Source organism: Rhinopithecus roxellana, chromosome 9 (genome assembly GCF_007565055.1).
Source record: "Rhinopithecus roxellana isolate Shanxi Qingling chromosome 9, ASM756505v1, whole genome shotgun sequence".
Taxonomy (NCBI): Eukaryota; Metazoa; Chordata; class Mammalia; order Primates; family Cercopithecidae; genus Rhinopithecus; species Rhinopithecus roxellana.
Window position 1 is genome coordinate 59,966,180 of NC_044557.1, and position 14,346 is coordinate 59,980,525.

General features: G+C 41.6%; 1 pseudogene; it reads right to left on the reverse strand.

Moving 5' to 3' along the window:
- Positions 1 to 253: 253 nt before the first annotated feature.
- The window catches only part of LOC104671569, a 50,221-nt pseudogene continuing 36,128 nt past the window's right edge, over positions 254 to 14,346 (reverse strand).

Consider the following 14,346-nt stretch of genomic DNA (forward strand, 5'->3'; position numbering starts at 1 on the left):
AACCAATGTGGTTACTTTTTTATTTTATTTTATTTTGTTTTTAGCTGAGTACAGGGGACTTTATGATGGTATAGTACATGGCAAGGTGGGACTCCCTAGGTCCCTCTCACTCTTCAGGGTTTCTGGCATGAAACCTGTGTCAAAAACTTCATTCTTAGTATGAAGGTGAATGACTGTGGCAGGGACTTCCCAGTCACTGAAGGCCCCTCTCCTCCATACATGCTCTCACTGGGGCTGGTGGTCCAGGGAGTTCTTACTCCTTGAAGGCCATGTGAACTATAAGGTCTAACACCCTGTTGATGTAGCCAAATTCATTGTCACACCAGGAAATGAGCTTGACAAAGTAAGTGGTAATTGAGGGCATTTCACCAACATTGAAGGGGGAAAGAGTAGGTGTCACTGTTAAAGACAGAGGAGACAACTTAGCACGTGGTGTAGCCCAGGATGCCCTTCAGGGGAGCTCTCCAATGCCTACTTTACCATCTTATTGATATCATCATATCTGGTAAGTTTCTCCATATGGCAGATCAAGTCCACGACTGATACATTGGCAGTGAGGATATGGAAGACCATGCCAGTGAGCTTCCCATTCAGCTCAGGCATGGCCTTGCCCACACCCTTGGCAGGACCAGTAGATGCAGGAATGATGTTCTGGAGAGCCCTGTGGCCCTCACACCACAGTTTCCCAGAGGGGCCATCTACAGTCTTCTTGGTAGCAATGATGGCATGGACTGTGGTCATGAGTCCTCCTCTACAATGCCAAAATTATCATGGATGACCTCAGCCAGGGAGGCTAAGCAGTTGTTGGTTCAGGAGGCATTGCTAAGGATCACGAGGTTCTTTTTTCACTTCTCATGGTTAATGCCCACCAAAAACATGGGGGCATTAGCAGAGAGAGAAGAGATGATGATCCTTTTGGCTCCCCACCCTAAGTGAGTCCCAGCCATCTCCAAGATACTGAAGGTACTGGAGGATTCCACAGCATAATCAATGCCAGCATCAACCCATTTGATTTTGGTGGGATCTTGCTCCTGGAAGATGGTGATAGTATTACCATTGGTGACACATTTCCTGTTCACAGCCTTGACAGTGCCATGGAACTTGCCATGGGTGGAATTATACTGGAACATGTAGACTATGTAGTTGAGGTCAATGAAGGAGTCATTGATGGTGACAATATTTACTTTGCCATAGTTAAAAGCTGGTGCTTCATGAGAAGTTGCAGCAGTATATCAAACAGAAGGAGCAGAGACTAGTTGCCATTTCTGACACTCATCATTTCTTTGCATAGGTCCATATTTCTATCTGGTATGATTTTCCTTCTGCCTGAAAGACTTCCTTTAACATTTCTTATAGTCTATGGGGTGATAGAGCCTTTTAACTTTTGTATCTCTGAAAATTTACTTAATTCAACTTCAGCTTCTGTTTTGAAAGATATTTTCTCTGGTTATTCTCTCTTTCAATACTATTAAAAATGTTGCTTGACTATCTTCTTACTTACATTGTAATTGTTTCTAATGGAATATCTAATCCTAATCTTTCTTCCTCTGTCTGAAAGGTGTCTTTTTTCCTCTGGCTGCTTTTAACATATTTACCTTTTGCTAGTTTTGAACAATTTGACTATGACATACCTGGGTGTAAGTTTTTTCTTTCTTTCTTTCTTTTTTTCTTTGCTTGAATTTGGGTTTGTTGAGCTTCTTGGATCTGTGGGATTACAGTTTTCATCAAATTTGGAAACTTTAGGGCTATTGTTCTTTAAATGTCTTTCCCTCCATCCTCTTTTGGTGCCCCAATTACCCATAATATTAGGCCCCTTGAAATTGTCCCACCACTCACTGGTGTTCTGTTCGTTTCTTTTGAGTCTTATTTCTGTTTCATTTTTTATCGTTTCTATTGCTACATTATCAAATTCATTAATATTTTCTTCTGCAATGTCTAATATGTTGGTAATCCTTCCAAGTAGGACTTTGATCCCAAACATCATGGTTTTGATCTCTAGACTGTGTGGAATACAGTTGCAGCCATTGTTTTAATGTCTTTGCCTGATAATTCTATTGTGTCAGTTCTGCATCAATTTTAATTGATTGTGTTGTTTTCTCCTCAATATGTGTTGCATTTTCTTTTTTTGTTTGTATGCCTAGTCATTTTTGTTTAAATGCTAGACATGATCAATTTCACCTTTTTGGATACTGGATATTTTTATAGCTCTATAAATATTCTTAAACTATATTCTAGAAATAACCTAAAAATAGTTTGATTTCTTGGGGTGTTGCTATAACATTTGATAAACAAGACCAGAACAGCATTTGATTTAGGGATAATTATTTTCCACTCATAAGGAGAGATCCTTCTGATACTCTTCGTGGTGACATTTGCCAGTCTGGATGGTAGAAATAGAAACTATTCCCAGACCTATGTGAGCTCAAGGTACTGTTACCTCTAATTCTTTTATACGGTTCTTTCCCCAGCTTCTGCAGGGATGCTGGTCAGTAATTTACTGAATACTTGAGGGGGTCCTTCTGCAGTTCTCTAGAGTTGCCTCTCTGTTCTGTCTAGTACTCTGCCCTATGCGCTCCAGTTGTTTTGATCTCTCCAGACTGTCAGCTTAATCTCCTTAACCCTTAGTTTAATCTCCCTAAATTCAGTTCCATGGCTGGAAAACTCTCTCAACACAGTAAGCTGAGGCATAGTTAATTCTTCCCCATCTCTCAGGGATCATTGATGTCTTGAAATCAATTGTTGCCTGGTATCTGATGTCTTGAAAACATTGGTTTTCAGTTGTTTTGGGTAGGAGGGTTATGTCTTTTTAAGTAATTTTCTTCCTTTGATTTTTTTCTATCTTTTCTTCTGATCTTATAATCAGTTGAATGGTGGACCTAGGTGTCATTTTTTTCATTTCTTTTTGTTTTTACCCTTTCTTTCTCCAGAAATTGTCTTTACTTTATCTCCATTCTAGTGATCTCTCTAAGGTATTTTTCAAGGTTTATATAATTTCCTACATTATCTTTGTTTTCTTTGGGTTTCTCTTTTGATTTATTTTTTCATGTTAGACACTTTTCTCCAATAAGGAAATGTCTAGGTAAGCCTGAATCATGTGGTAATTCCAAATAGTAAAGAAGCTACCAATGATTACTAATGTCACGTCAGAAGCATTCAGTAGCCAAACCCACTGACCAAAAGTGGCACAATTTAAGCTTCAATAAATATAATAATACTAATGCCTTGGATAGAACAAAGTAAATATTTTTAAATCTATGGGTTCATGACAACTGTGAAGCAAAACAAAACCTAATTCCTGACATTTGGAAAGTCCACGGCAGGATTACATTTAGTCATCATGACAACCATAGGAGCTGCTTATTTTGCACCCACTTTAAAATGGAAACTGAGGGTTAGAGGTTGAAATGACCTGTCAGGGTCACATGACTGCTAGTGGTCAGTGACAAAGTTGGAATTCTATCCTGGCCAATGTTTCTTCACCACCCTCCCACCCCTGCCTCATTTGTCTTATATATAAATCCTGGAGTTACCAGTAAGAATATCTTTGGAGAAGTAAAAATTCTTCCAGTCCACTTCCTGGTGGCTGTGGTCATTCACCAGATCCCTGTTCCCCTCTGATGGGGCTCGTCTGTTGCAGAGAGCACTCAGGAAATCTGCCAGACCCTCAGCCTAGGCCTCCAACCTGGCCTCTAGCTCTAAGGTGCAGGCAGGAGGGAAGCAGCAGCACTCAGGTTCCACAGCAGAAAGGCAAGATGGGTCGGGCTGGGTCTCTGCTGCTTTTCCTTCCCCAGTCTCTGGCCTGCAGTCTGTATTCCAGGAAAACAGTATAGAAAAAGCAGCGGGGATGGTGCAGGGGGATGGGATGCTGCCTGAATACAGGCTAAGAGCCAGCCTTTTTTAGGAAAACATGACATAAATCCTAAAATATCTAAGGGTGAAAAGATATAATGCCTGGTACTTGCTTCAAAATAACACAGGTGGGAGGAAATAGGGATGATTTGAGATTGGCCATGTATTGCTAAGCATTGACACTGAGCAATGGGTGTGTGAGGGTTTATTATACTCTTCTCTTTACTTTTATATGTTTGAAATTTTCTATAACAAAATATTTTTAATGAAACTGTTTAGAAATTCTGTGAGTGATCAAGACTTGTGTATTGGAGGTCTCCACTCTAGTGAAATGGGTCAGCAGCATGCCAGCTAGATTTGGGGAACTCTCAGTTATCAGTGGGTGAAAGTATTTTCTCTAGGGTTTCTCCAAAGAGAAGTTCTCCAGTTTCCTACCTAAGGTTTGCATGCTTGGATTTGTATGTTTTCAGAGACAAAAGAGGGACACATCCTATGGGCCCTACATTTCATTAGGGTGGTTTTGACTTACTCTTCTGCTTCAGCTCAACACCTTCCCTGCCCCCATCTTTATCTGATATCCCTGAATGATTCCAAAGAATACATTTTCAGTATTATTCATAGAATAGAATCCCCTGCTCACACAGCATCAGAGAGGACATCCTGGGATCCAATTCTTCCTTTTGCAAAATTTCAGTTCAATAAGTTCAGTATTCAGTCCCTGTATTCTGTCCCACACTTCATGCTCACCTGCAGGTTTTCTTGGTGCCTCTAAATTCTTAAGTACTACAGAAGGAAGTTTGCAGGAGACAATGAGTTTTCCAGTCATCAATATCCTTCTTGGTCCCTCATTAGCATCCCTCTTAATAAGTAATTTAGGTTATAACTTCCTCTATTCTATTATGTCAGGTACAACTCCTAGTTCTGTTTTCAATCTTCCAAAAATTGGTTTAAATCTCTTATATTTATCATTTAATATTTATTTCTTCTTTTTTGGGCCCCAAGAGGTAAAGGGAGAAGAAAAAAACACATGAAATCAACACGTCAATTTAACTAGAAGACCAGCTAAGACTGATTTAAAATAAAAGTTGCCTCATGGGAGAAACTGTTTAACTTGTTTACCATCACACCTAACACAGTGTCGTGTGCAGAAGTAATTCTGAATAATGCTTATGACAGTCACAAATTTTTTTTATTTATGATGTGTGGCAGGAGGTCAAAGGCACAAGAGCAGAGGAAACCTCTTTTGCTTTGCAAAGAAAACAGGAAAATGTCCAGAGCTCAGAAATTGATCGGTGATGTATGTGCCATTATTCTTTTCAAAGCTACATTTGAAATATTTTTGGCTTTAACTTTCCTTCCCTTATACCAATCATTTTAGTTGTTAAGTTTGTTTAGAAAGTAATTTTTAAAAGATTACACTGATAACCCTAAGCCAGTTTGAGGCAGGCTAAGTCTGCGGATGTGGAACACTTAAAATGTCCATTAGTACTCCTCTTTTGTCACTTACCACCCAGGGGGTCACGCCTTTGGTATGAAAGTTGTTTATAAACTGGTAGCTTTATTTTTAAAACAGAATGGAAGGGCTGAGGTGGAGCTAGGCAGAAGATTGTATGATTAAAGTTTTGAGATCCGTACACATTATGAACCAGTCCTGGGTTTGTGAGTATTTTATAACTCAACCATTAACCACTAATCTGTTGGAACCTGATGCAAAAAGTTTCAATCTCTTTCTAAAACCATAAGGTACTGTTGGGAAGCCAATTCTTTCTACATAATCCCTCAACAAAAGGAGATAATAATAACTTCTATTTAGATGACATAATTTCATGAAGCTTATGATTATCTATTTCACAATTATTTTGGCATTACAGAAACCTACTGTGATGTTTTCCACGTTTTGGAAATGTGGTTAAAGAGGCTAAACTGGCCTAATTCAACCAGGCTTCAGAAAATCACACCATCTTTTTTTTTTCTTTTGAGACTGAGTCATGCTCTGTCACCCAGGCTGGAGTACATGGGCACGATCTTGGCTCACTTCTGCTTGGCAACTCCCGCTTCCTGGGTTCAAGCAATTCTCCCATCTCAGCCTCCCAAGTAGCTGGAAGCACAAGTACGTGCCACCACGCCCAGCTAATTTTTGTATTTTTAGTAGATACGGGATTTCACCCTGGCTCACTTCTGATCTTGGTAACTTCTGCTTCCTGGGTTCAAGCTATTCTCCCACCTCAGCCTCCCGAGTAGCTGGGACCACAGCTGCGTGCCACCACATCCGGTTAATTTTTGTATTTTTAGTAGAGATGGGGTTTCACCATGTTGGCCAGACTGGTCTCCTGACCTCAAGTGATCCCAAAGTACCAGGATTACAGGCATGAGCCACTGTGCCAGCCTCACACCATCTTTTAGATAATACTTCCCTCATGGTTATAGTGATTTGTTTTCCCTCTGAGATTTTCATTTGTGTCACCTCTTCTCTTCTACTCAGGTACTATTATAATGTAGTAACAGTTTCTTCTAGAGGATCAGACATTTTGCATTATGCATAATGGAGGGAGAACATTCTATCTTACCCAAGTTGTCTTTATGATTATATATATTTAAACAAACAAACAAACAAATAAACCTTCCAGTTCTTCTTGCTGAGTCATGTTCAAGAGCAATGTAGAGGATGTTTCAAATGACTTGCCTGGAGTTCAGACAACCTTAAACTTCCTATTACCCTTCTCTGCCTTCCCTCTATTGACTACATTTTCTACCAGTAAATAGAAAGCTCAATGCAAGCTGTGGCCTGCATTAGTTGTTTGCTGCTGTAACAAATTACAACAAACTTAGTGGCTTAAAATAATACAAATTTATTATCTTAAATCCTGGAAGTCAGAAGTGAAAAATGGGTCTTACTGGGCTAAACCCAAGGTGTTGGCAGGGCTGCATTCTTTCTGGACACTCAAGGGAAAAATCTGTTTCCTTGCTTTTTCCAACTTCTAGAGGCTGTCCACATTCTGTGCTTTGTGGCCCTATCCTCCATCTTGAAAGCCAGCAACCTTGGGCTGAGTCCTTCTACCGCGGCCGTCTCTCCGGTTCTCACGCTTCTGCTTCAAGATAGAAGCATCATTTATAAAGACTCTTGCGGCCAGGCGTTGTGGCTCATGCCTGTAATCCCAGCACTTTGGGAGGCGGAGACAGGCGGATCACTTGATGTCAGGAATTTGAGACCAGCCTGGCCAACATGGCAAAACCCCATCTCTACTAAAAATACAAAAAAGCTGGGCGTGGTGGCTGTTGCCTGTAGTCCCAGCTAGTCGGGAGGCTGAGGCAGGAGAATTGCTTGAACCGGGAAGGTGGAGGTTGCAGTGAGCCGAGATCGCGCCACTGCACTCCAGCCTGGAAAACAGAGCAAATTGGTCTCAAAAAAGAAATAACAACGCAGGTGATTGGCAAGGTCAATGCTCAATTCTGCTTCGTAATATAACCTAACATTCACAGGTTCTGGGGATTAGGGTGTGGATATGATTGTGGGTGGGAGAGTGGGGTATTATTCTGCCCACCATATAGTCCTAGTAGGCTTGCAGCAAATAAAGATGTCATTTCTCCCCTTCCTTTGGGAGTAATTTGCTTGGTTGCTGTGGGAAGGATATCTAAATATTTTACAGGAATTTTTAGAACATCCATGAAGTAGGGGGGTGTATTGAAAGAATGAAGGTTATACATCAGCATACATCAGAAATGTTTGTGTATGAGAAACTGTGAGCATGCATGCATACAGAAAGTCATCAAGAGATCAAGTTGATTTGTATGACTCACTCCACAACCGTGGGCCATGGCTCAGCCTCTCCATGTCCATTTCAGAACCTCATTGTACTTGCCCTCACTTTTGCCACACACACAAATTAAATTAAGTTTAATTTGAATGTTGCTTTTCTAAATGTAGACTTCAAGGGTAATATGACTGCAAACACTTTTTGTTGTGACAGAAAACCTAACCCAAATCTGCTTAAACAATAAGGGGAGATTTTTGTCCTAGAAAATGTGCAGAGTAGGTTAGTTTTAAAAAGTAGATTAGTAATCACAGTCCCAGCTCTGTTTTGCCACGATTTTGCTGGCTCTGCTCCCCATCAGGTAGTAACTCGATTCTCAGGTAGAGCTGGCTCATCATGACAAAAATGATTGTGAGGCTGGGTACAGTGGCTCAGGCTTGTAATCCCAGTACATTGGAAGGTGGAGGTGGGCGAATCTCCTGAGCCCAGGAGCTCAAGATCAACTTGGGCAACATGGTAAGACCACATCTCTACAAAAAAAAAAAAAAAATACAAAAATTGGCTGGGCATGGTGGCATGTGCCCATAGTCCCAGCTACTTGGGAGGCTGAGGTGGGAAGATCACTTGAGCCCAGGGAGGTGGAGGCTGCAGTGAGCTGAGATCATGCCACTAAACTCCAGCCTGGGCAACAGAGTGAGATCCTGTCTCAAAAAAACAAAACAAAACAAACAGTGACTGTAGCACTGCAAGCCCTTTTGTGTGTGTGTGTGGTAAGAACACTTAGTCTACCCTCTTCACAATTTTTTAGTGCACATTACACTAGTGTTAACTATGGCTGCTATACTGTACAGCAGTTCTCTAGAACTTCTCACCTGGCTTAACTGAAACTGTATACCAATTGAACAGCTCCCTTTTTCCCCTCCCCACAGCCTCTGGTAACCACCATTCTATTATCTGCTTCTATGAGTGTGAATAAGTACATATGCACCTCAATTTACTATGGGGAAACATCCTGATAATCCCATCATAAGTTGAAACATCATAAGTCAAAAGTGCATTTAATACATGTAACCTACTGAACACTATACCTTAGCCTAGCCTGCCATAAACATGCTCGGAACACCTACATTGGCCTACAGTTGGGCAACACCATCTAACACAAAGCCTATTTTATAATAAAATGTCGAACATCTCATGTTAATTTATTGGATGCTGTACTGAAAGTGAAAAACAGAATGGCTATATGGGCACTCGAAGTACAATTTCTACTGAATGCTTATTACTTTCTCTTTTTTTTTTTTTTTTTTTTTTTTTTTTTTTTTTTTTTTGAGACGGAGTCTTGCTGTGTCACCCAGGCTGGAGTACAGTGGCACAATCTCGGCTCACTGCAAACTCTGCCTCCCAGGTTCATGCCATTCTCCTGCCTCAGCCTCCCGAGTAGCTAGGACTACAGGCACCCACCACCACGCCCGGCTAATTTTTTTGTACTTTTAGTAGAGACGGGGTTTCACTGTGTTAGCCAGGATGGTCTCGATCTCCTGACCTCGTGATCCACCTGCCTCGGTCTCCCAAAGTGCTGGGATTACAGGTGTAAGCCACTGCGCCCCGCCTGAATGCTTATTACTTTCGCACCATCATAAAGTCAGGAAATCATTACGTTGAACCATCGTAAGTTGGGGACCACCTGTAGTTACCATTGCTATCCACAGTTTACAGATGAGGACACTAAGACTTAGGCAGATAAAATGACTTGCCCAGTATCTCAAAAAAATAAATAAATAAAAAATACATGGAAGCACTGGGACTTAAACCCAAGTCTCCCTGTCTTCAAAACTCAAATCTTCTATTCTGTGCATACCACAGAAGTTTGAACCCAATTCTGAACTACATATAATCAAGTTCTGGAAGTTATTTGTGAGTGGTCCTTTCCGAGCTTTTTATGCTTGTTCACTGGGATTTTGTCAGTCATTTTCCTTGTTTGTTTATTTTGTTAAATCCTGATCTTAGTTCGTACACCATAAGACTTACGTCTTGATTTGGAAAGTGAACTCCAAGTCGTGGTTACTGGAGTTCTGGTTAATTGGGGTTTAACTGTACAAATCCAGAATAGCACAGCTTTTTTGCTTGCAAACAATATCAGCAGCTTGCAAACAGGGTCCTGGACAGGCTGAGCATTTGAAGCAGAATCAGCCATTTGCTGCACCTTCATGAGAACCACAGTTCCTGCAGGAGGTGGAAAGTAAATACACTCAACCTAATTCCATTGTATTGCGTGGTTTTCATGGGTCACCTGACGTGTCTATCAAAGGAATGGAAGGTAGTTTCCTTAAGAATCTATGAGCCACAATCACCCACAACCACCTCTCAGTGACAGTCACTTGTGTGAATGAGCTGGGATCCAGACTCTGGGTCATTCCACTGATATGGCTTGAGAAGCACACAAAATCCTGTCTTTCATTCTTCTGCCAGAACTCCTGGCCTACAGTCAGAATATGGCCTTCTCTGCACTGCATCCACTGCACTTTCATTGATGATAACAAGGGCTATCCATCGCAGGGTTCCTTTCATTTGCAGGTACTGGCCTAGGTGCTTTGCATACATTCTCTTATCCCCAAAATAATACCCTGAAAGAGAGGTTTTATTGCCCCCATTTTGCAGATGAGCAAGCTGAAACTCAGAAAATCGAAATAACTTTCACTAATTCAGCCCACAAGTCTTATGACTCTGTTAGGCATTTTGGCAGACTCTCAGGATACAGAACTAAAGCACCACCCTCAAGGTGCTTGAAGTCTGGTGGGAGTTCCAGACACAGAAACAGATAAATGTATCACAGGAAATTAAATGATAGAACTATGAACAGGGTATTGTGGGAGCAGAGAAGAAGTGCAAGGAAGGTGGGGAGAAGAAAGTTCAGAGGAGGCTTCCTGGAGGAGGTGACACACGAACTGAGTCTTTAAGTCTGCATAGGAATCAGGTACAGAGATTAAGGGGAGGAAAAACAATTCCTGGGAGAGAGCAAGGTAAGTAGAACCAAAAAGACATGAAGCAACTTGATGTGGGCAGGAACCCAGGGGAGTTTAATGAAGCTGCCACCTACAGGGAGAGAAGACAAAGGTGGGAGCCATGGCTGGAGTGCAAATAGAAGTCAGATTTAGGTGGACTTCATATCCTGTGGTAGGGATATTTCATCTTCTCCTGGGGTTTTAAAGCATTTTAAACACAGTGTTGACTAGCATACAATGTATCAAATAAAGAAACCTTCATCTTCTAGAAGTTAGATCTCATGGCAAATGTTCTGTCCCCAAGGAAAAATAGAGAAATCTAAGGACTATATCCTTTATACTTTTTGACTCCTTCAAATATGCGGGAAACCTAAGGGAGAACTTGATTTGGGGGTCTGTTCACAAGTTAGCATGTCCCTTTTGTGAAATAGTCTTCGTGCTTGACGTTTTATGTTTGCTGCTGTGAGAAGCTTGAGTAGAGGGTTGTCCTGGGTCTTGCCAGCACTTCTCAGTTTTGCTTTTTGTTGTACAACCGTTGCCTCTTTGTACAGCCCCTGAAGAAACCCTAACAGGCACCTAGGCAACATGAATCCAAGGAAATATACCCAGTTTGATACCTACATTCTTCAAAAAGAAAATAGCTGAAAATAAAATGAATCAGAAAAGGCAAGGCCCCAGCAAGAAATTTTTCTGAATCACCTTAACAGAACAGTGTCAAAAAGATGTCACTGGGGAAAATACCTGCAGCATAAGAAAGTTGATGTTAAATGTATCTGTGGCTGCAAAACAGCTCATGATAACATAGTCTAGTTATATGGCTGTGCTTTAAGAGACCAGAGCAGCACTTATTGAGCATCCATATGTACAGAATGAGCTCTGAAAGGACAAGCCATATATCTTAAATTTTTCCTGGTGTCTAATACATGTCTGTAAAGTAGAATAAAACAAATAGTAGCTAGTGAATGAATGAATGAATGAATGAATGAATGAATGAATGAAAAAAGATTGCAAAGAATGTGGATACCAAAAAAAGAAAACCACACAATTGTGTAAAACCCAAAGAGATCTTAGAGATAAATTCATGCAGACCCCTCTTCACCAGCTTAGGAAAGAGAGGTCAACAAAGAGTTTTATTATTCTTATCTATAAAAGTCATTGGCCAGGCACAGTGGCTCATGCCTGTTATCCTAGCACTTTGGGAGGCTGAGGTGGGTGGATCACTTGAGGTCAGGGGTTCAAGACCAGCCTAACCAACATGGCGAAATCCCATCTCTACTAAAAATACAAAAGTTAGCGGGATGTGGTGGAGTGCACCTGTAATCCCAGCTACTTGGGAGGCTGAGGCAGAAGAATCCAGGAGGCAGAGGTTGCAGTGAGCTGAGATCGTCCCATTACTCCAGCCTGGGCAACAGAGTGAGACTCCATCTCAAAAAAAAAAAAAAAAATCCAAGGGCCATCTGAACTACAGAAGTCATCTGAACTACAGAAAGTACACTTGCCAAGCTTCAAAAGAAAAGGGTTCTATAAGCAAAGTGAGTCATAAAAACCTCTTCTGATTGTGGGAACCAAACGGTGGCAGGTTATAAAAGAAAATGCAGCAAGTTCCCATAAACCACAGGGTAAGTCCTGGAGACAGTGTTAACAGGCTTTAGAGTATTCTCCTCTCTCTTGTCAATCATGATACCTACCCATGGGCATTCATAGTCTAGTTAATAAGAAAAATTGGGAGGCCGAGGTGGGCGGATCACCTGAGGTCAGGGGTTTGAGACCAGCCCGGTCAACATGGGGAAACCCCATCTTTACTAAAAATACAAAAATTAGCCAGGCATGTTGGCATGCACCCATAATCCCAGCTACTCGGGAGGCTGAGGCAAGAGAATTGCTTGAACCCAGGAGGCAGAGGTTGCAGTGAGCCGAGATTACACCACTGCACTCCAGCCTGGGGGACAGAGTGAGACTCCATCTCAAAAAAAAAAAAAAAAAATACATATATATATATACATACAGTCCTCACAATGCCTTTAAGCAGAGAGTCACTTTCAATCACAAGAAAACTAATAGAATGCAAGCAGTGAAAGCGATGAGGGATAAGGCATCCAAGAATAAAAGATAGAGAGACTGTCACTCACGGACAGGCAGGACACTTTTGCCTGCCTATCAACTGAAGGCTTACTTTGGCTTGTTTTCCCAGTAAAGATGGTAGGCTACACCAAACCATCATCACTCTCTCATCTCTGTCTTGTGAACACCGGCTCACAAATTTAAAAGAAGCTCCTTGGCCAGTGGTAAAGGTACAGCCCATAGCCAAGGAAACACTTCTCTTTCTTTGACTCCATTTGTCTTTCTGAGAGATCAAACATAGCAATGGCTAAAATATCACACCCCACCCAACTCACTTCCCAGACTAGATGAGAAAATAACAATAAAAGTCACACCAATGACCATGAACTTTGACTTGATCGCTCCTTGCCCAAGCCTGTGCGGGAAAGCACTATCAGGGTTCTAATAACTATCAGAGGTGTCGTTCCAAAGACTCATTTCTTATCTCATTTGTTTACATGCAGAGTCATCTTCTACTTGTCAGAAATAGCTGTACTCATTCATGCACACTGTTTCATGCTAGATTTTGTTGTTGTTGCACCCTAGGGAACACATCCAGTGTGTATAAGGAAGTCTTGGTCTGAAGACTCACCAGGCTTGCTTTCTAGGAGAAGGATCTGTCCTTCCAGGAGAAGGATCCTAGGTGTGGGCAAGGGAGACTCAGCATAAGAAGCATCCTGGGGTCCCCACTTCCCTCTACCCATAGGATTAGGCTCTTAAAAGAGAAGTGCCACAGGCCTAGGATGCTATAATTATCTCAGTCATTTAAGGATTATGCTCCTGGGAGACTATAATTATCCAAATATTGTTGCATTCAGGGATATTTTACTTACAAGGAAGTGCCTTCATTTTTACAGGATCTTTCAAGAGGGCCCAACGGGTGTGTCCTCTCTAATGTGGTTCCTAAAAAAAGCTAGAAATAAACAACTGCATCTGGCATGAGGGTGGGGTCCAGCTGAATCCACCCAACCAAGGACTTTTGACGTGGGCAGAAAAAAAATAACTTCCTTTTGTCACCTTAAAATCAGTTATCAGTCATTCTAGGTCAAAACCTGGGGACTGGGCTGGGCCTGGTGGCTCATGCCTGTAATCCCAGCATTTTGGGAGGCCAAGGCGGGCAGATCACCTGAGGTCAGGAGTTTGAGACCAGCCCGGCCAACATGGTGAAACCCCGTCTCTACTAAAAATACAAAAATTAGCTGAGCATGGTGGTGTGTGCCTGTAATCCCTGCCACTCAGGAGGCTGAGGCAGGAGACTCGCTTGAACCCAGGAAGCAGAGGTTGCAGTGAGCCAAGATTGTGCCATTGCACTCCAGCCTGGGCAACAAGAGCAAAACTCCATCAAAAAAAAAAACCTGGGGACTTTCTTCTTTCTTAGTCCCACTCTTCTCCTCCTCCCTACTCACTCTCATACACTTCTCCAGTCTAAATTCCATCTATTTCGAGAAATTATTAAAGAAAGTTCTTGGCATGTAGGGTACAATTTCTTCCTGAGGTTTGTGTATCATATTATTCATATCATAATACCCCCTACCTTTATTTCTCCCTCTAATTCCAATGCAATAATACTTTCTGTAAAAATTATGTAGTCTAAAGTGGGCGGGAGGATTGCAGAGAAAAAGAAGAGTAGTACTGTAGTATGA